General features: G+C 38.5%; 1 protein-coding gene across 29 annotated transcripts in view; it reads left to right on the top strand.

Annotated features, from left to right (window-relative positions):
* MECOM (MDS1 and EVI1 complex locus) overlaps window positions 1-21,994 on the top strand; it is a 582,493-nt gene that overhangs the window by 462,297 nt on the left and 98,202 nt on the right. The gene's annotated exons all lie outside the window — the stretch shown is intronic.

Below are 21,994 nucleotides of genomic sequence, written 5' to 3'. Positions count from 1 at the left end.
GTCATAAGAATCATAAATAGTGTACATATCTTTAAAATCCTTTTTTTTTTTAACATTCACACACACACCTTTTTTTTGGGGGGGGGGGGCAGGGCTGAGCCTGGGGCATGTGGAAGTTCCCAGGCCAGGGATTAAAACTGCACCACAGCAGCGACCTGCGCCACTGCAGTGATAATGCTGGACCCTTAACCTGATGCAGCACAAAAGAATACCCCCACACATATTTTTTTTTAATCTAATTTAATGTTGGTAAATGAAATATATATTTTAAGATTTCCATGAAAACAAACATGCTTTTTATAACATTTTGCACAAAGGCATATAACTTGTATTTGTTTTATTAAAATCTACCATCCTCAGAGATGAGTTTAGCATGGACTTTTTACTCTGCCTCCAATTAGATAGCTATAGCACAATAGCTCATTAAAAATGTCACAGAAAGATCAATGATAAATCAAATTCATGTCATAATATTACATTGATACTCTCCTCAGGGTGGGGGGAAAAGTGATGTCTGCTATGGCATAGTAGCAAACCACAGTTTTTACTTCTTTTTTTTTTTTAGGGCCACCCCCAAGGCATATGGAAGTTCCCAGGCTAGAGGTCAAATCGGAGCTACAGCTGCCAGCCTATGCCACAGCCGCAGCAATGCAGGATCCGGATCTGCGACCTACAACACAGCTGACAGCATCGCTGGATCCTTAACCCACTGAGTGAGGCCAGGAATTGAACCAGCAACCTCATGGTTCTTAGATTCATTTCAGCTGCGCCACGAGGGGAACTCTGCAAACCACAGTTTTTAAAAAGGGACAGTTGGGAGTTCTCTGATGGCCTAGTGGCTGAGGCTCCTGAGTTCTCACCTCTGTGGCTCTGGTTGCTGCTGTGCAGCATAGGTTCAATCCCTGGCCCAGGAATTCCCACATACTGCCTATGTGGCAAAAAAGAAAAAAACAAACAAAAAAAAATAAAACAACAACAACAGGAGAGAACCTGAAATAAACATTGCAGTTCTCATTTAAAAAAAATTAAAAATAGGGAGTTCCCGTTGTGGCTCAGTGGTTAATGGATCCCGCATTGCTATGGCTGTGGTGTAGGCCAGAGGCTACAGCTCCGATTAGACCCCTAGCCTGGGAACCTCCATATGCCACGGGAACGGTCCTAGAAAAGGCAAAAAGACAGAAATAAATAAAATAAAATAAAATAAAATAAAATAAAATAAAATAAAATAAAATAAAATATCAAAAAATAAAAAGGGGCAGTCATTTTCAGAACTCGTTAACTCTGAGCATTTATTTAGATCATCACTTCTCAAACCTAAATTGTCTTCTTCATAGTTTGCACACATGAAATGAGCACGCATGCCCTGATTACTCTACAAGTTCACTTGCCCTCTGTAGGTAATTCTAAGGAGCACCTATATGAATAGATAATTTTATGATGCAAATCCCAGTTTCTTGTGACTCTAATGTGGACCTTCTGGCTTTAAAATTATATAGTCTATAGTGGTCACTAACATTTGACTGGGATAGCCTGTGCTCACAGAAGCATGACTGCAGTCCAAAGCTGCTAGGAAATGTTTCCTAAAACCTATGAAGCCACAGGATGAGCAAATACCATCTGAAGTGGACGGGGACATACTGGCAACTCTAATTATTTATTATAGGTCATACATTGCATATTATTTTTATTTAAAGTGTGAACATGCCTCATTTTTGTTTTTGCCCTCATTACCGCTAAGCATGATCCTTGTTATCAAGACTTCTCAACAATTAATTCCAAAATTAGAAAAATGGTCAATACATGTACTCAGCAAAAATAAAAACAAGACCATATTAGTATTAAAGCTTTATGAAAATTTGAAGCATTCTTAAGAGTGAGCAGGGGCGGTGTGTGTGTGTTTATGTATTTATCACAAAACATTTGTATCTAAAAACTCTATTTTTCAAATTAAGGCTTTATTATTGTTGTTTTTAAATTTTTCTTTCCTCTTACTTAGAAAATGATGTTTCAGGACATATGATAGCTGGAAATTGGGAAGGAAACAGAACTTATGAGCATCCAGTGAGATAGAGCTATAAAATGCCATCTCATGTAGGTCAGTCATATTTAAAATTATGTTTCCTTTAGTGAAGAATGTACACACTGATAAGCTATCTCAGATAATCAATGGGCATAACTTCCTCTGAGCTCTGCTCATGCTGGATCCCTATAATTAGTTAATAGTAATAGGAGAGAAGGAACTTGAAATACTCACTTCTATTTGATAACTATAGAATCCTGGCTAAGTACGAGGTTTAGCCAGAGAGCATATTGGTTTCAGCAGACTATGGTAAAGTTAATTAAGGATGATTAATGGAGCATTTTCCTTCCAATGATATCTGTGACAGAACAAAGCTGTCTGAGGCTTGTCAAGCAGAATTTGAGTTGAATGAGTATTTATGTGATCAAATCTGAAGGCTGCCTCTTGACAGAGCGAGGTTTCATCAATCAATTGCTCTGGCTCGCAGTGGTGGGAAATTGGTCTTTCCAGTAGGTTCTGTTCCCATCCCCCATTTTTTTTCATTCAATCATCCCTCAGGCTACAATGCATCTTTAGCTTTTACCTCTGACCACCTTAAGGGCTATCAGAGAAAAGTAACGGCAAGAGGGAAAACATCTATTATGATGGTTATTTCTCAGCTGAACTCATGCAATTGATTTCTTTTAAGCAGAGGGTTATAAAGTGACATGGGGCTGTGCAAGGAATTAATTGACATTAATAAAAGTTATTTTACAGCCTGACGAGAAGTGATTGTGGGCTTAGTCAAAAGCTATCTATCACATACCTGTACCCTCCTTTTGGGGCTTGTACCTTTTTCCTCATGAAATTGTAAGGTGTTTCCTATGCTTCTGAACGTCGGTTAATTCTGAGAATAGACTGAAGAACAAACACAGCTTATACTTCGGGTTTTAGCTTTTAGCCATATTCTACAACCTGAAGTAGTCAGATTTGGATTCTCCATGCAATGGCCACTCTCCTCGCAAGGAAAGACACAGCTGGCCAGATCTCCCTGGACAGCAGGTTCATTTCGCACTGAGGATATGCAGAATCTTGTCCAATTACAATGGAACAGTGACAGTGGAGAGATATGAGCAAGGATTAACTGAAAGAGAAATATTTATTTTGCAAGGTTTATTTATGCAAGTGATTTCCCATGAATTATCTGATTTGATGCTCACAAAAGTTTATGCAAACAGGGGAGCTGGAAGGTTTCCTATAAAATGGATGTGGAAATTGAGGTAAAAGAGGTTTTAAAACTTGCTAGAATGATAGGGTGGTACGTGGCTGAGTTGGCCTGTGTGTTTAATTCCAGGCACTCTCACCATACGTTTCTATCTCTTTTGTGGACTGTGGTCTTTTTTGTGTCATGGCCCACTGCCTATTTTGCTCTCTTTCATGATGGCATAGAATTTGCACCCAGAATCTAAGTGTAATCATGTGAGTTTGTCATGGTCAAAGCCACTTGAGCAAATTCAAGTCTGCTATTATGCGAGCTGATGCTATATTTAATTTTGAAGTTGAATAACTGCAACTGGGAGCAGAATATTCCTGGCACAGATAAGCATAGGACTGTTGGTGCTTTCAGGAATAACACCCAAAGTGCATATAATCTCTTCACAGTGTCAGCATGAGATAATACCAACAAATTCAGCTTCCCAAGAGTAGCCCAAAGCAATTCCTAAGGCATGTTGTTTAGAAGAAAAAACATATGCATGCATGCCCCATTATTGTTGTTGTTATTTATTGAGATGTTTATAAAGAGGCATTTTGAGGATTTGGTTTTTATATAGCAGAGAAGATTCTTTTTTGGTTAATTATTTGAAAATTTCACTTGTTTTGCAGATCATGCTTACTCATCTTGAAATATCCATTGATTTTTAAAATCTCCATTCTCACCACAATTGGAAAGCGCATCTGAATAACCAGGCAATAAAATTCACATTTAGTTTTATATAAAAAATGTTGTAACCATTAACCAATACTGTATTAGTATTTGTGGGGAAGGGAAGTTTTGTTATCTTTGTATTTTCAGAGGGCAAAGTTAAATACAAAAAAGGAAAGTAATTTACTAAAAGGATTGTCATTGGATTAGATCAATTCCACTTATAAGTTACACAAACACAAAAGGTGATTAGTTTTTTGTGTCTGAACTGTGAGTTGAGACTTGTAAAATCTTCTTTAAATGAATAATTATTTCAAAAATTCAAGGTAAGCTTTAGCTTTTCAACCCTATTATTCTTAAATATTTCATGAAAAATGTTATTAATATTTTTCTTCAAATCTTTTCCTGTGAAAATATTGAAGAGTCTTGCTTTCATTGGTTTTCCTTGTCCATTTTTTTTTTTTTCTTTCTAGGGCCACACCTTGGCATATGGAAGTTCCTAGGGTCGAATTGGAGCTGGCCTACACCCAAGCCACAGCAATGCCAGATCTGAGCCATGTCTGTGACCTACACCACAGCTCAGGAAATGCTGGTTCCTTAAGCCACTGAGCGGGGCTAGGGATCGAACCTGAATCCTCATGGATACAAGTCATGTTCATTTCCACTGAGCTGCAATGGGAACTACTTTTTCCACATATTTTTGTGTAATAATATCAAAGACCTCTTTCGTGTTTCTAAACATTTTTTAAACTAGTAATTCTTCACTCTATAAAATCTTTTAAGATATGAAAACTTATTTATTTTAGCTTTAGAGGAAAAATACAAAGCAGAGAGTGTTGATCCAAAGACAGCAACACAAAGAACTGACCTCTTCAGTCCTTAGTTTATTCATGCTGCCCATTTGATTATGCCAGCAAAGCCAGGGATGTCCAGCAAATGCGCAGGAGAGAACTATTTATCTCCTTGTTATGTGCACTGTATTTCTAAGAATACTCTTGGATTATAGTGGCTTTATGGGTAATCATACCACGGTCTGACCTATAGAATTTGCAGTGTGACAAAACCCCTAAGTCTGTGTTGTGTGAACTGTGTCAGGTCTTTCTCCATTCAGTATTTAGACAATTAATTTTTAAGATGCATGTGCAGGATATTCAGGTCTATTACATTGTAAAAGTGAATTTAGACATATAGCTCTGACCTGGTGAAATAATCTAGTATCTAGGTTCTGTACTTCATGGTCTTTCCATGTTTAACCCAGGCCTACTCCTTTTCTTGGATTTCTATCACTTTGATAGCATCTCCTCCCCACTTCATCCAAGTCACTGCTAAAATGACTGAATGGGATCAGGCAATTTTCAGGTTGCTATTGAACTATTGGTTGTCCCTATTTGCATATTTTTGAGCTCCAATATCCAACAGACTCCAGTGATAAAAATGAACAAAACTAGGTACCACATTCATATCTTGCATGAACACATTTGTCATTTTCTGAATTAGAGTAGCAGTATAGGCAGTAGTAATTCAGGGTGGGTCTTTCTGCAGGTTTGGTGACAAGCACTGCAGTTGAAAATGGATGTTCACACTATCTGCGATGGTATGAAAGCACTTCCAATTAGAGGAGAAAATTTGGTTATTCAGTGGACATCTTTAATTTGGCAAGCTGGACCAGTTTAAACTCTCTTGATTAATTCTACATTATCCAAAGCAAATATGGCAAAATACTGGTTTGGCAGTTGACAGTTTAAAAATGAAAAGGAATGTCTGTGCACATTTTTTGTATATTCTTTTACAACAATATCCATATTCTTTTATAATATTTTCAACTGGGTTAATTACAGGATAATAAAACAGAGCAAAATGGTCATAATTTTCTTCACATGGAAGAGGGCACAGGAGTATAGGTTAAAAAAATATATTTTTTTTGGCACATGGAAATTCCCTGGCCAGGGATCAAAACCACACCACAGCTATAACCAGAGCTACAGCAGTGAAACATAGGATCCTTAACCTGCTGAGCCACAAGGTAACTCTGAAAAAAATGATGAAATTTTGGAAAATGCTGAGAAAATTTTCTCAGAGAGGAAAAAATGATATATAATATATGAATATAAAGAGAAATACATAAATAAGAATAGATATGATATATTCCTTTAAATTACTGGTAGTTATATCTGAATAGTGTTATGTCTAAAATTTTCTGCATCACTACCTTGAATTATTAAATCCATTTTAAGTATGGGCTCTGTAGTCCCAATTCAATAGTTCTAAAAAAACTTTGAACTAGAAACAAACAGACAAACATTAAAATGTGGGTTCTCAGTGAAAAAGTCAAGACTTTATTCCAGACCTACAATGAATCTTTGGCTTTGATCTCAAAATTTGTGCCCTCGGTTTTGCATTTTTAAGTTTACTTAGTGCCTGAACAGTTTAGTAAGTAAAACGTTTTCTTCTAAGGCCAGACAGAACCAGCAAAGAAGACAGCTATTTTCTGCCTTTGAAATGGCACTTCTGTCTACCCTAGTCTTTAACCTCAATGCACATGCATTTTTCCCAATTTTTCTGAGCAATCCAATGTATTTACAGTGTAAAAAATCCCACTAAATGAGATTTTGATGCTTTTGATGGTTTTGCTTAACATTCCTCCTTTTCACGATGTGACAGAGATTTTTTTTTTCGTTCTCATTTATCCCTTTCTCTCTTTTACCCCTTTCACTGCCCATTTCCCTACCTTCTTTTTTTTTTTTTAAATAACAATCCAAAAATTTATATGGAACCACAAAAGACCCAGAAATGCCAAAGCAATCCTGAATCCCTACCTTCTTCTGCCACCCCAAACAAAACCACCTCAACATGTTATTCTTCATTTCATCACCAGCCTCTAAGACAGAACACTGCCCTCTTCCATTTTATCTGGTCAACTCTATTTTCCTTTAGGTTTTAACTTAGACCTGACTTCATCTGAGAAATCTTATATATGCCCTCCTGGACCCTTTGCCTTCCACCCTCACCCCTGGTGCAGGGAGGTACTCTTCTTATGTGCTTCCTTATTATTTTTTGGTTTCTTGGTCCAGGGATCAAACCCATGCCACAGCAGCAGCTCAAGCTGCTGCAGTGGCAATGCTGATCCTTAGCCTGCTGCACCACAAGGTAACCCTGTACTCCCTTAGACCTGACAGTGCCTCCTTATGTGTATCCACCAGCATACTAGACATTCCCTGAAGCCCAGGCCCACAGCTACCTTGTTCATGGTCATGCAGCTTTGCATAAAATAGGAGCTCAGTAAATAATAAGGAATGAGAAGAAGCAAGGAAAAAGGGGAGAGAGGCACAATCGCATTTTATAAAGAAGAATTTTAAGAATTCTCTCAAATACAACTTTAGATGGAGCACAGCTACCTACCAGGAATCCACAGCAGAGCTGGATAAGGAATTAGCACTCCAGATGGCAACAGGCCCTCCTATTTAGTGGCAGAAGCAGTACACCAGATCACAGACTTCTTATGTGTAAAATCAACAGTTTTCACACATGGGAAAGTCTGAGAGTAAATTTTTCTCCTTGGTAAGGTGAATTTATATTGACACACAACATAATTAGCTCCAGGGCCCCCTTTTCTACCAGGCTGGTCATTTGTAGTGGCTTGGCTCCTGTACATCTTTATCACCGGCCATCTTCAGCCTATGAGCTGAGGACCTGGGCTGCTTTTATGGATCATAAAATCTATTCCAAATGTTTCTGAGTTGCCATTTTTACCCTGCTTTCTAAATTGGCTGAAGTATGATTAAGAGAACTAGCACCTGTTTAAGAATCGAAAACCTCTGTTGAAATCTTGGCTCCATCATGTATTAACAGGTGACCTTGGACAAGTCATTTCTCGGAACTTATTTTCCACATCTGTGCAATTGTTCAGATTTTTGAGATGATTAGACTCATATGAAAATATGTTGTAAACACTCATCACTACTGAGGTCACAAATTGGTACAAATTGACAATAAGATCATGGATACTAAGTTGTCCATCAAGAGGGATATTGAGTTTCTTATGTCGTGAAAAATAAATCATAATTTAAGAGGCTTTACTTAATTCTGGAATTATAAAATGGGATTCGGAATGGGTGGGTGTCTATGTAAAGAGACATTCTTAAGTGCTCCCTCTTGTTTTGAGTACCTCTGGAAAAGGCCTCCGACTTTATTGTTTGCTACTCTAAAAATTTACCCAGATTTTTAAAATACCTTGAGTCCTGAATGTTTAGATTTAGATTATATTTATATTATGGTTGAGCACCATTGCCTAGATATGTGAATACTATTTTTGTGTGCAAGTAAGCTTAAAAATTGACTGTCTAAATATTTAACCAGAGTTATTTTAAAAGAATTTCATTATTTATCTTCTTTATGATTTATATTATCACATTCTGTGTCTGTAGTTATGGTTTATCATAAGCAGCCCATCTGCTGCAACAGCCAAATTGGAACATTCATATAAGATGAGTTCAGATATCATAAACATGACAAGAGATGGATTACATTTAGTCTTTCTCCATGTTTAACCAATTTAATTTGTTTCCTATGCAGAAGAGGCTCTAAATTTACTTAATATATGTTAGCACTTAGGAACATAGTTAGAAACAAGGTGAAGGTCTTAACCTATTCGTAAATAAATGAGAAGATTCCTGTCGGAGTGAAAGAGAGAGAGAGAATTTATGTCAAACAATCAGGAATTTAATACATAGTGGTCTTTTAGGATGTCCAGTTTGTGTACATACTCTTAAGGCGTGATTACGAATAACTTCACTTCCTATAAACAATGTGACTAGAGAAATTACTCACAGATACAACAAAAAGGGGAAGAAAGGTAAGACGTTTTAACTAAAGCCAATAAGTGAATTACTTTCCCTGAAAAGGTTAAAAATGGCAGATTTATTTTTCGTTGCCATAATATTTGTCTTTGTTGGGCCAGCTATCTGAGGTATTCTCCAGAAGATTCAGGGCTCATTGAGACGTCACCACATGACCCCAGGTTCAAAGTTACAGCAGAGTCCCAAAGGATTTTTCCCTTCTGCAGTTTGGGGACTCAAGGAGCCCTCACTGAAGGCTAAGTCTGTTGGCTGAATGAAAGTATTGATAGCGCTGTAGGGAAAGCTTTCAGTGATTATACTGGATTTCCTTCTGCCCTTGGTAAAGGTCAAGTAAAGGACTTTTTAGTGCAAGCAAAAGAGTCATTCATTTTTCACTCTTTAGGTAAAGGACTTGTGTCATATTATTAGTGAAAATGTGATTAACTGTTAGAGCAACATAGGTCTTAATGATCTATAAAGCCATTTCTCTCCAAGTTATGGATTCATTGCTCTGCAGTACTAAATATATGTTGTTCTAGGATCAAGCAAGTCATGAATACTAAAAATAAAAATAAACATATTTCTTTGATGATGATTTATGACCAAACAATTTGGAGCTAATACATTCACATTATAGGATGCAAATACAAATGTGACACAACTGAGTGGGCCTTTAAGATGAAGTGTCATTACTTTAGGAAATATGAGCAGTGCCTCAACTTCATCACAGCTTTTGCAACATAATGTTTTGAGAGCCTGTGACTGATGTTTCAACTTGCAGCAGTTTGGTTCTTAAGTTCCGTACTTAGGAAGAGAATGGTTTCATTCAGCCTCGTTGATGACCTAAAAACCCATATGTGGGGATATTATATGCCATTGTGAATTAGAATTTGAAGTTGGTAAATGGGATTGGGTCGCTCTTTTCTGGTTCATAATGAGCACAAAGCAGAGCCATGACAGTGGCAGATTCAGCCACCAGAGCATCACAAACCTCTGTCCATGAGAGCAGGCACCCATATTCCCTTTACAGGCATCACGAATACTCCTGTAGTGGTGTTGCTATCTTGGTGATCCAGGGCAGTTATTTTCCCATAACAGGGCAAAACTGTCCAGTTACCCCAAAATTACTCAGCACAGTAAAAAGCTATACAGAAGCTGAGCATGTGTATGTCAAGTTTGACTTTGTTTTCTTTTTTCAGGCTCTGCCTCTTCTCCTTCCAGGTCCACAATTTCCTATTTATCTCATCATTCCTCTCATTCTTTCTTCTGTTTATTTTTTTCATCCCCTCTCCTTTCCTTTCTTGGATTTTTCTCTCCCTTCCCCTTTCTCCATTTTGACCTGTTTCTTGCTTTCCGAATCAGGGTGGGAGACAAGCTGACATTAAGTATATTGATAGTTATAGTCTTGGCTCTGTCAAGAACTTGCTTCAAGGAAAGAGGTTTTCTGGTGTCCAGAGAGAACCACATTCCTGAAAACTGATTACGTGACTCTCTGAATTCTTGTTTTGGTATCGCTAATTTTACTACTGGAATCTAAATGGATCCATTATTTTCTCAGCAATTCTTTTCCATTGGCACAAGGTGAATAATAAGATGGCTAAAACGGTATCTGCGCAGAGGTCTTGAAAAAAATAGCTTAGCAAGTCAGAAGGAGGACAAAAGGAAGCAAATGATGGAGCAGAGTATGCGTTCTCTGAGCCCTGCAGACGGCTGTACAGGTTAGACTGCCCCAGTGTGCATCTAATTTATGTAGCTGATAACCCAAGTTAACAGAGACCCTGGCACTATTATGGAGGTAATATTTTCTCAAGGATGTACAGTCTTAAACAACTTCTTCCTGTATTAGGTTTATACATGCTTTTCTTTAACATAAAGCAGGTATGTCTGTTCTCTTGTTCCATTTCATTTTCTTGGAAAAATAAATTTATTGCAGGCCAGCTGACTGGAAATTCTGCTTACTGTTTACGACTGAAGTTGCTCTCCCCCCCTCCTGTATTACCCAGGGAATTAGTTCAATATAGAGTCTTATTCCACACCCATTTCTTTATTTTTCCCCTCTCCATCCTTCTTTTCGGGGTTTTGTTTCAAAACCTATATTGCCACAGAGCAGCTGGTAGCATTTAGCAACCACCTGCACAAGTAGTTCTGTTTCCAATGGAAGAAAATTTAGCTTACATAAGGCAAAAAAAACTGTAAGGTGTCGGCTTTTCCATTTTTATTTGTATTTGTGTACACTCTCTTACTCATTGATGAATGTTCTGCTAAGTGAAACTTAACTCCTTGGTAAAGAAGGAGAAACAGTGTGGTGTGGCAGTCATTTGTTTCAGTAAGGGTTGGTTAAATTGAAACTCTGTCAGTAAGGCGAGAGGTTGATCATAGCCAGGAAGAGACTCTTAAAGTCTATAACTTCTTTGAAGGGTGAGAAGGCACCCTCTTGCATTGGAAACTTCTACCACGATTTTCCAGGCAATAGTCCCTCTACAAGACCATGATGAGCATCACAACGTGTGCTGGGTTCCCATGAAAGGGATTGTACAGTCAGACCTTTAATACCTAACAGGAAATAAATTACCTTCCTATTGCTTGGGAATAGGTTTAAATCTCTAAGTTTTTATTAAATTCTTCACATAACTATACACTGAATATTGATCGTAACTGCACTAGCTATGACTAATGTGTCAAGTAGTGACTTTTCTTAAATCAAGGTAGCTATTCTGTTAATGAAACTCCAACCTATGGCTAGCCATCTACAAGTAATATCAGATGACTAACTTATGTAAAGCCTACTGCAGCTCATAAGTCATTCATTTTTGCTGCTTACCCCTCTCATTTAATCCTCAGTTGCCTTTTTTTTTTTTTCTCTAGGTAGAGGAACTGAATTGGGGAAAGGCTATGTCACTTGGTCAAAGTCACTTAACTAACTAGTAAGTGTAAACTCATCCAGAGTTCTGGCATTGTCATCTTTTAAGGAGAAAAGTTAGCAGGTAATATTGATTCACTGAGGCTTAAAAGTTTTGGGGAGCCTCAGAATATAGTTATGAATTATTCTATTCAGGAATATGAACCATGCATAAATGCTAGATTTCATTTTAGGGAGTTCCTGTCCTGGTGCAGTGGTTAACGAATCCGAATAGGACCCATGAGGTTTCGAGTTCGATTCCTGGCCTTGCTCAGTGGGTTAAGGATCCGGCATTGCCACAAGCTGTGGTGTAGGTTGCAGACACGGCTCAGATCCCGCGTTGCTGTGGCTCTGGAGTAGGCCGGTAGCTACAGCTCCAATTCGACCCCTAGCCTGGGAATCTCCATATGCTGCGGGAGTGGCCCTAAAAAAGGCAAAAAGACAAAAATATATATATATATATATAGATTTCATTTTAAATCCCTTTGTGAGAAGGACAGGATCCTAGAAGAAATTTAGTATGATATCATGGCTTTACAGATTCACCAAAATGTATGACCAAGACAACCTACTAGTTAATGACAGTGCTGAGGTTAGAACCAAATTAATTCATTTTCTTCTTTCTTCTTTCATTCTTTCTCCCTTTCTTTCTTTCTTCCTTTTTTTTTTTTTTTTTTTTTTTTGTCTTTTGCCTTTTTAGGGCTGCACCAGTAGCATATGAAAGTTCCCAGGCTAGGGGTGGAATTGGAGCTACAGCCGCCGGCCTATGCCACAGCCACAGCAACTCCGAATCCAAGCCACATCTAAGACCTACACCACAGCTCATGGCAATGCCAGATCCTCAACCCACTGAGCGAGGCCAGGGATCAAAGCCGCATCCTCATGGATACTAATCGGGTTCGTTAACTGCTGAACCACGATGGGAACTTCCTTCCTTCCTTCCTTCCTTCCTTCCTGCCTACCTTTCTTTCTTGCTTGCTTTTTTTCCTTTCTTTTTTCTTTCCCTCTCCCTTCCTTCTTTCCTCCATCCTTCCTCTTTTCTTCATTCCTCTTCTTTTATTCACTCCTCTCTCCCTTCTTTCCTCCCTTCTTCCTTAAATATTTGAGCTATATTCTGAGCCAGTTACTGCTCATCTAATCTAGGTATTGGAGATAAACCATAACTGAGTCATACTCCTTCCTTGCCCTCAGGAGTCCTGGTCCCTCAGGAGGAACTGCTACCATGCTGTCATGGCAAAAGTATAAGATATTATGTTTGGGCAATGATTGGGAGGGACATGCACCAAGTCTAGAGGGAGTCAGAAAATGTTTCCTTGAGGGAGGATATCTAAACTAACACTTGAAGGGTAGTTGACTTTGTTCCAATGAGGGGGAGTTACACAGTGGCGGAAAAGAATGTCCAGGTCTCATCCCAGAGGCAAAAGAAAGCATAGTGGAATCCGTGAACTAATAGAAGTTCAGCGTGAATGTGGGAGGACAGGCATGGTAGTGAGGGATGAGACTGAGTTGAACCCCCTTTAATAATAAATTTAATTCAACTGGCATTTGATGCTTATAAGATACCATCAGGAGATATGAAGTTTGTAAAATAATACTCTTTAATTAAAATACAATAGTCTAGGTTAGTGAGTGGTAAAATGAAAAGTCCCCAAACAAAGGATACAGATTGTGAACTTCCCTTGAGGGGAAACAGAGGAGAAAAGGGTTATGATGGACCACGGTAAGCAAAGAGGGCTTTAAGGAAGATTTTGAAAGGTAGGTAGCATATCTCTAGATTATTACCTTTGTGCATTCCTTTTCTCCACCCAAGTCTATTTCCTCAAGTTCCATTCTGTCTTCATTTACGGTGCCCTGTTTTACCTGTGTTACTTGAAAAAGTCAGTAATGATCCCCAAAGACAAATTCAGGGTATTTTTCAGTCCTTGGTCCATTCTAATGTTCTTTCTCAGGACAATTCTCTATTTCTTTGACACTGTTCCTCCTCTGGCTTCTGGATAACCACTTCCTTCTGGGCTGCCTTCTAATTTTGTCTCCTTATCTTCCCCTTCACAGACCTCAAATGGTCCCCAGGGTCCAGACCTTAGCCTTCCTTTCTTCCTGTGGTCTTTGATTTTCCTGGGTGATAGTCACCTAAAAATGTCATTGATTTATCGATTGAGGACACTTAAATTGTCTTCTTATGCTCCACACCTACAAGTCCAACCTCTTGCTGAAGATCTCAACATGAGTGTCTTGCCCCACTTCAGATGAAGTGAGGCCTACCCATCCTAATGGTTAATGGTTTCATCATCTATCTTGTTTTTCAAGATAGAACTTGGAAGTCTGTTTTGCCTTCTTGAATTTCATTTTCTCTTTACCCACGTTCACTGACTTGCTAAATTTAATATTCTACACCCCAGAGCTTTTTTGAGTCTGCCTAATCTTCTCAAATTATACCGTCTTTCCCTTAATTCAGAGCTTCACCACCTATTGCTAAAATTGGTCTCCCTTCCATGCCAGACCAGACCATCCTTTCCAAACATCAAATCTCAAAATTAAGATAGTCTTTTATTTGCTTAAGGGACTACTCTTAAGATTTTGCTTGGGGAAAAAAAGTGTTCTGCAGCTAAAATGTATTGCCTTATGATATAGCAATACTACTTCTAGGCCTATATTTGGAGAAAACCATATTTCAAAAAGATACATGTCTTCCAATGTTCATTGCAGCACTGTTTACAGTAGCCAAGACATGGAAACAAACTAAATGTCCATCAGCAGAGGAATGAATAAAGAGGATGTGGTACAGGAGTTCCCATTGTGTCTTAGCAGAAACGAACCCAACTAGTATCCGTGAGGATGCAGGTTCAATTCCTGGCCTTGCTCAGTGGGTTAAAGTATCCAGCATTGCCATGAGCTGCAGTGTAGGTCACAGACAGAGCTCAGATCTGGCATTGCTGTGGCTGCTGGGGTGTAGGCCAGCAGCTGTAGCTCCAATTCGACCCCTAGCCTGGAAACTTCCACATGCTGTGGGTGCAGCCCTAAAAAGAAAAATAATGTGATATATATATAATGGACTATTAGCCATAAAAAAGAATGAAATAATGCCATTTGCAGCCATGTGGATGGACCTATGAATTATGCTAAATGAAATAAGTTAGACATAGAAAGACAAATATATGATATAACTTATATGTGGAATATAAAAAATGATGCAGATGAACTTATTTACAAAACAGAAACAGACTCACAGACTTAGAAAACAAAGGCGAAATGTGGGGAGGAGGGATAATTAGGATTTGGGATTAACATGTAATCAACAAGGACCTACTGTATAGCACAGGGAACTCTACTCAATCTTTTTTTTTTTTTTTTCCCACTGTACAGCAAGGGGGTCAGGTTATCCTTACGTGTATACATTGCAATTACAGTTTTTTCCCCCACCCTTTCTTCTGTTGCAACATGAGCTCTACTCAATCTTCTGTAATAAGCTATATGGGAAAATAATCCAAAAAAGAATATATGTATATGTGCATATATAACTGAATGACTTTGCTGTACACCTGAAACTAACAAAACATTTAAAATTAACTGTATTCCAATAGAAAATAAAAATTAAAAAAAAAAACTTTCAAAAATTAGGAAGCCAAACTCTGCAGCCTGATATACATGGCCTTTGGTGGGCCCTAACTCTGTCCCCTCTCTCTGGCCCTCACTCTAATTTCATTCACTCAAAGTCCTTCTGACAGCACTGTGCTCCACCACTCCATGCCTTTGATGATGCTGATATCCGCCATTGGAGGTCCTCTGTGTTTGCTCTCCATTTTCTCCACCTTCTCTATCTGGCAAATTCCTGATAATTTAACTCAAATATTGATCTTCTGGCTATCCCTGAGAGAGGAACCTGCAAAAAGACATTCTTCACAAATCTCTTCTACAATCCTTAACATATAAGTTGCCTCTACCTCCAGATGGCTTTTCCCATGGCAGAGAGTGAGTCTTACTCATATTTGTACCCTAGCTGGTGGGCGGGCATCTATGATGCAGGAAGTGCTGCTCAGTTCGTGCAAGCTCTGGCTGCAACTCAACCTGCTACTGTTGCTATAATCACAAAGCCAAAAGATATTTTTTGGCCAAAAGAGTGAAATGTCAAGAATGGTACTTTAGGAGTTCCTGTTGTGGCTCAGCATGTTAAGAACCTGACATAGTGTGTGTGAGGATGCAGGTTTGATCTCTGGCCTTGCTCATTAGATTAAGGATCTGGTATTGCTGCAAGCTGCAGCATAGGTCACAGATGCCGCTTGGGTCTGGTATTGCCTTAGCTGTGGCATAGACCTCAACTGAAACTCTGACTTGACCCCTGGCCCAGGAACTTCCATACCCTACAGGTATAGCCCTAAAAATTTAAAAAAAAAGAGAGAAAGAATAGTATTTTAGGCATTTAGGATGATTTATATTAAAGTGTAGAATGAGTAAAAAAGGAAAAGTCTGGAGCAGAGTGATGGAGTTGCACAGAGATTCTCAATCTGGAGTTCCCACTATGGTGCAGTGGGTTAATGATCTTGCTTATTTCTGTGAGAGCACTGCTTCGATCCCTGGCCTGGCACAGTGGATTAAGGATCTGGCATAGCTGTGCCTATGGCGTAGGTCACAGCTGTGGCTCAGATTTGATTCCTGGCCTGGGAATTTCCATATGCCATGGGTGTGGCTGAAAAAGGAAAAAAAAAAAGAAGAACAACAAAAACCTATGGCAGATTCATTGCTGAATTGATGACATGAGAGAATATATCTCAGAAGAGAAAGTTGGAAGACCAAAGTGTATTCATTTTCTTTGATTATCCCAGCTATGGCAATGAGTGCTTTTGTCCATTGCTCTCATTGTGTATTCACTCCATGGATTAGCTATTGGTTACACCAGCCCTCTCCATCCCCATCACATTACTGGAGAGATAATAGCAATGGCAACAACCTACCCTAGCCTAGTGTACACTGGGCTGGACACTTCACTCCCATCCCCGTGTGAGAGATAGTGAGATAAATACTATGACCTTCACTTTAGAAATGAGGACCGTGGGCCTCAGAGACATTAATTAGCTCAAACAAATCCTCTTAGTTAGGAAGTTATAGACCTAAGGTAGGAACTCAAATCTGTCTAATTCCAGAAACTTACCTCTATTGCTCTCACTCCTCCATCTCAACAAGCTCTGTTTAGCCAAATATTTTTTGGATCGAATATCTGAATACTCACAGGGGTTCAGGTAGTATTTCCTTTGTTAATGCAAATCAGGGAAGTTATAGTTCCAGAGAAAAGAGTTCTCTAGATATCTGAAGCTCACGTCTTTGAGCTCTGTAGCTTCTATAATGGTACCCTAAATCATAAAAGTTTTCTAAAAACTGTTCATCCAACAAGCTAGATAGTCAATCTTGTTGGATTCTTGTCCCAAATCAAAGTAAACTGGCACTAAAAAAGACTCTCTTTTTTAAAAAAATGTGTACATTTTGTCACAGGGGCTTAATTTCTGTGCTGCCTAAATTAAAGGCAACTTTTCCTGCATTTTGTCAGGGTTCACGTAGCTGACGTTGTTAGACAGAATTCCTGCAACTGTAGACTCACATTTGCTTCACTGCTTTAAACAAGTTGAATCTGTTAAAATTTTCAAAGTGTGGTCCCTAGACCCTGTGCATTAAAAGTCAAGATATTGTTTTAAAAACGCAGATTTCTGGACTCAACCTCAGATCTGTTGATTTAGAACTGTTGGGGATGAGGCCCGAGAATCTGCTTATTTTTATGAAATAACAGTCACCATGAACAGGAGTAGAGTGATGGCCCCTTGAATCAAGTGAGACTAAAAGTGCTAAGCATGGTCGTTAAAGTATGCAGACATTTAATAATAGCTGTTAGCCTTGGCAGCTCTATTTTATAGTATGGCCTGCCAAATGCCTTTCAGCTAGTGACCTTCTGTGGTAATTAATCTCAAGCATATCAGCTCTGTAAATGTTTAGATTCAGTTCAAGCAGCTCTAGCACCTGCCTAAGTAATCCTTCTTACCCGTCTCTATTTTGTTTCTTAGCTTTGATTTGCATTTCTCATCTTAAAATATGTAGAAGTCATTTTCTAAGAGCCTCCTCTGAGCCAGAGTTGTCTCTATATATCTCATTTAATTCTCCTAAGAACCCCCAAAAGAGACATTATCAGTCCCATTGCCCAGATGGGAAAGCTGAAATTTTCTTTGCTCAAGGTCACAGAAGCAGGGAGTTGGGACTAAAGTTTAAATCCAGGTCACCTGACTCCATAATCCATAATCAGCTTTTTCCAAGTACTCCAGGTTGCTTCATCTCAGTTAGCTTCTTTCCTGATGTTTCCAAAAGGGGGATCCAGATGCTTGCCATTCAAAAGCCCATACTCAAGAGGCTAGGTTGGTGGAAAAGAAAGTCTGCTTTATTTCAGAGGCTGGCAACTGGGGGAGAGGGTGGACTCGTGTCCAAAGGCTACCTCCTTCCTGACAATCAGTGGGCAAGAGCTGGCCTTTATTTATTTATTTATTTATTTATTATTTTTATTTTTTTTTTAATTTTATAATGATTTTTATTTTTTCCATGATAGCTGGTTTACAATGTTCTGTCAATTTTCTACCGTATGGCAAGTTGACCAGTCACACATAAATGTATACATTCTTTTTTCTCACTTTATCATGCTCCATCATAAGTGACTAGATATAGTTCCCAGTGCTATACAGCCGGATCTCCTTGCTTACCCATTCCGAAGGCAGTAGCTTGCATTTACTAACCCCAAATCCCCAGTCCATCCCACTCCCTTCTCCTCCCTCTTGGCAACCACAAGTCTGTTCTCCATGTCTATGATTTTCTTTTCTGTGGAAAGGTTCATTTGTGCCATATATTAGATTCCAGATGTAAGTGATATATGGTATTTGTCCTTCTCTTTCTGACTTACTTCACTTAGTATGAGATTCTTTAGTTCCATCCATGTTGCTGCAAATGGCATTATTTTGTTCTTTTTATGGCTGATTAGTATTCCTAATCCAATCATCTGTAGATGGAAATTTAGTTTACTTCCATGTCTTGGCTACTGTGAATAGTGCTGCAATGAACATGTGGATGCATGTGTCTTTTTCAAGGAAAGTTTTGTCTGAATATATGCCCAAGAGTGGGATTGCTGGGTCTTATGGTAGTTCTATGTATGTTTTCTAAGGTACCTCCGTACTATTCTCCATAGTGGTTGTACCAGCTTACATTCCCACCCACAGTGCAGGAGGGCTCCCTTTTCTCCACACCCTCTCCAGCATTTGTTATTTGTGGACTTATTAATGATGGCCATTCTGATTGGTGTGAAGTGGTACCTCATGGTAGTTTTGATTTGCATTTCTCTAATAATCAGTGATGTTGAACATTTTTTCATGTGCTTGTTGGCCATCTGTATATCTTCTTTGGAGAAATGTCTATTCAGGTCTTTGGGCAAGAGCTTTTAAAGGGAAGTTTCAGGTGTGTATAGGTGGAAGGAAGGGACTACATGCAGAAATAGCACAGTCAGCTCTGACAGTCATCTTAAAATTGGTCATGCAGTTGTCTGATCAATGTTACCTTGAATGTTTTAAGTACAGTTAGTCTTAAATTCCAGAGTTGATTTGTTCCCATTTCTTTGAGGCATGTTCTCAAAAGTGTGGCAGTTTATGTCATGACTATAGTCTAGTCATCATGTAGTAAACTTCATTCATCTAATGGGGGTCTCGGTATCTATAAGACAGTTCAAAGGATATGACTCAGAATATTATCTATAGCCTGTGAGGAGGAGGAACTAAAGGTCCTTGACTTTGCTTAATGGCTAGAGTATTATTATTTGGTCTTGTTTGACTATTTTCCTTTGCCTCTGCATTTTCTCGCTTCTCTTATTAAATTTATTCTTTGACTAAAGTTTTTCTACAGACAAAAGACAGGCAGAGGACATGGTGGGGGAATGATCATAGGGTCCTGCTCCATTTCACTGATAGATATAGCTTCAGTTTAAGCATCCTGTCTAGGACCTCTGGGATACCACTGTCATCAAGACTATTTCTGTGACACATATGTATGTGGTAGTTTTCAGATCCTCACCTTACTCACAAAGTTACATCCTAGGGAAGAGCAAGTAATTGGTATCACTTAAACATGGAGGCATAATTGGAGTTCCCATTGTGGCTTAGTAGTAATGAACCCGACTAGTAACCATAAGGACTCAGGTTCAATTCCTGGCCTTGCTCAGTGGGTTAAGGATATGGTGTTGTTGTGAGCTGTGGTGTAGTTTGCAGACTCAGCTCAGATCCCACATTGCTATTGCTGTGGTGTAGGCCGGCAGCTGTAGCTCTGATTCAACCCCTAGATTGGGAACTTCCATATGCTGCAGGTGAGGCCCTAAAAAAAAAAAAAAAAAAGAAAGAAAGAAAAAAAAAACTTGGAGGCATAATTAAAATCTGGATTTATTTTTAATAGAAGGTTTTTTTTTAATATATATGTATTTCTTTTTACCAGTTTCACTAACCTAATGTGCATGAAGAGATGACCTTTCTCCCCCAGCATCTTTGCTGATTTTTTAGTCAGTGCTGACTAATAGGGTTTTCTGCAAAGACAGAAGTGTTTATATCTGCATTGTTTACTACATTTAGCATGAGCCACATGTGGTTATTGAAGTAAATGGTTGATGTGACTGAGGAACTGAGTTTTTGTGAAATCAGATTGTTATGATCATTATACAACTACAGATGTGATAAATTCATTTAAGTAATAAAAAAATGGAAAATAAAATAAAATAACATTTGAAACTTAATAATTTATATTTAAGTTTAAATAGCTGCATGGGGCTAGTGGACACCATGTTGGACAGCATAGGCCTAGATAGGTCTACAGGAAGACAATGATATCTCGTAGCTAAGGATTCAAATCTAAAGCCAAACTGGCTCGTTAGCCTGTGTGACTTTGTTCAAGCTCCTTGATATCCTTGTTTTTCATTACCTTAAATATAAAATAACAATAATAATAGTACGTGCCTCACAGGTTAGTTATGAGGATTACGTGAGCAGCTTTATGTTAAGATAAGCATAATGTTGAGCACATAGTAAGGGCTTTATCAGTGTTAGCAACTATTATTTTACTATTACTGTTATTAGTTTGACTTCCTAAATAATTCAAAGTTTTCTGCCTTTTTTTGTGATGTGAAATCCATTTAGAAATGTTGACAACATGGTAGCTGCTTAGTAAATACATACTGAATCAAAGGTTTTAAGTTGGCCAGATTTAGGACTTTTGATGCAATCTTGGAAAATGCCTTCTCTTCTTCAGTGATGCAATAAGAAAGTACAGGTCTGTTTGCTGGTCAAGATGCCTGAGAAGAAAAAGAAGTTAAGAGGATCTAATTCTTACTAAGAAAAAATAAAATTCTCTCATCTCTTGTCCCATGCGACTCAAATACCCATGATGTTAAAAAGTTCCTTTCAAGTTTGATATGTGTGAGGAGGTGATCAAGGAAAGGGGCATGTTAATAGGACACATGATAAGGAACAGGCAATCATTTCTCATCAGGCATTATAAATTGATCTTGGTAATTTTTGTTAGCTAGTCAATATGTAAGTACCTTGTGTATTGAAATAATCACACACACCTAATGATACTTGTGCACCACATATAGTGTGTGTATGTGTGTACAGATATTAATTTTGACATTAAAATTAGATAGTAAAACCTTTTGATGTAGTGCCAACTAAGTCTGGCCACAATAAATTGAATATTTGAACTACCTTGGCATGCCTTAGTTCTATAAGGCCTTGTAAATGGCTATACAAATATTTTCTAAATGGAAATCGTATTAGACCTGAGGTTTAGAGTACAGCAGATAGGAAAGAGAAGTGAATAATCGCCTTTTTATTTTGTGATCATATTAGAAATGCCAGACAATGGAAAAACTAGTAAAATTAAAAAGGAATTCCTAAAGTAAAACAACATCCTGGCTCACAAATTGTCTTTCTTCTTAGTCTGCATTGCAGATCGATGTTGACTACACTCCTAAGGGCTCAGTTGCATAGAGAATGACTCAGGCTGCTAAGCTTAGGCTGGGCTGGACAGAGTTGGAGCAGGGGGTGGGATTCAGGAGACATGGTGCTGTCAGTGAGAACTCATGCCTGCTTGGCTGGCAGCTTAAAAAGAGAAACCAAAAAAAAAAGAAAGAAAGAAATATTATATGTCCTTTTAACAAGCTGAATTGAAGAACTTTTTCAGGAGAAAGGAACAGAGGCCCTTCTGAAGAGTTTTACTGGTCACAGTTGCCAGCTCATACCTTTAATAGCTGGCAAAAGGTGCCCTGCATAGATGTTTTC

Source organism: Sus scrofa, chromosome 13 (genome assembly GCF_054392235.1).
Source record: "Sus scrofa isolate SSC_HxYL_T2T_F1_AM1 chromosome 13, Sscrofa_HxYL_maternal_Yorkshire_Landrace_v2.0, whole genome shotgun sequence".
Lineage (NCBI taxonomy): Eukaryota > Metazoa > Chordata > Mammalia > Artiodactyla > Suidae > Sus > Sus scrofa.
Note: the sequence above shows the minus strand (reverse complement) of the source record. Positions and strands in the feature narration are given on the sequence as shown.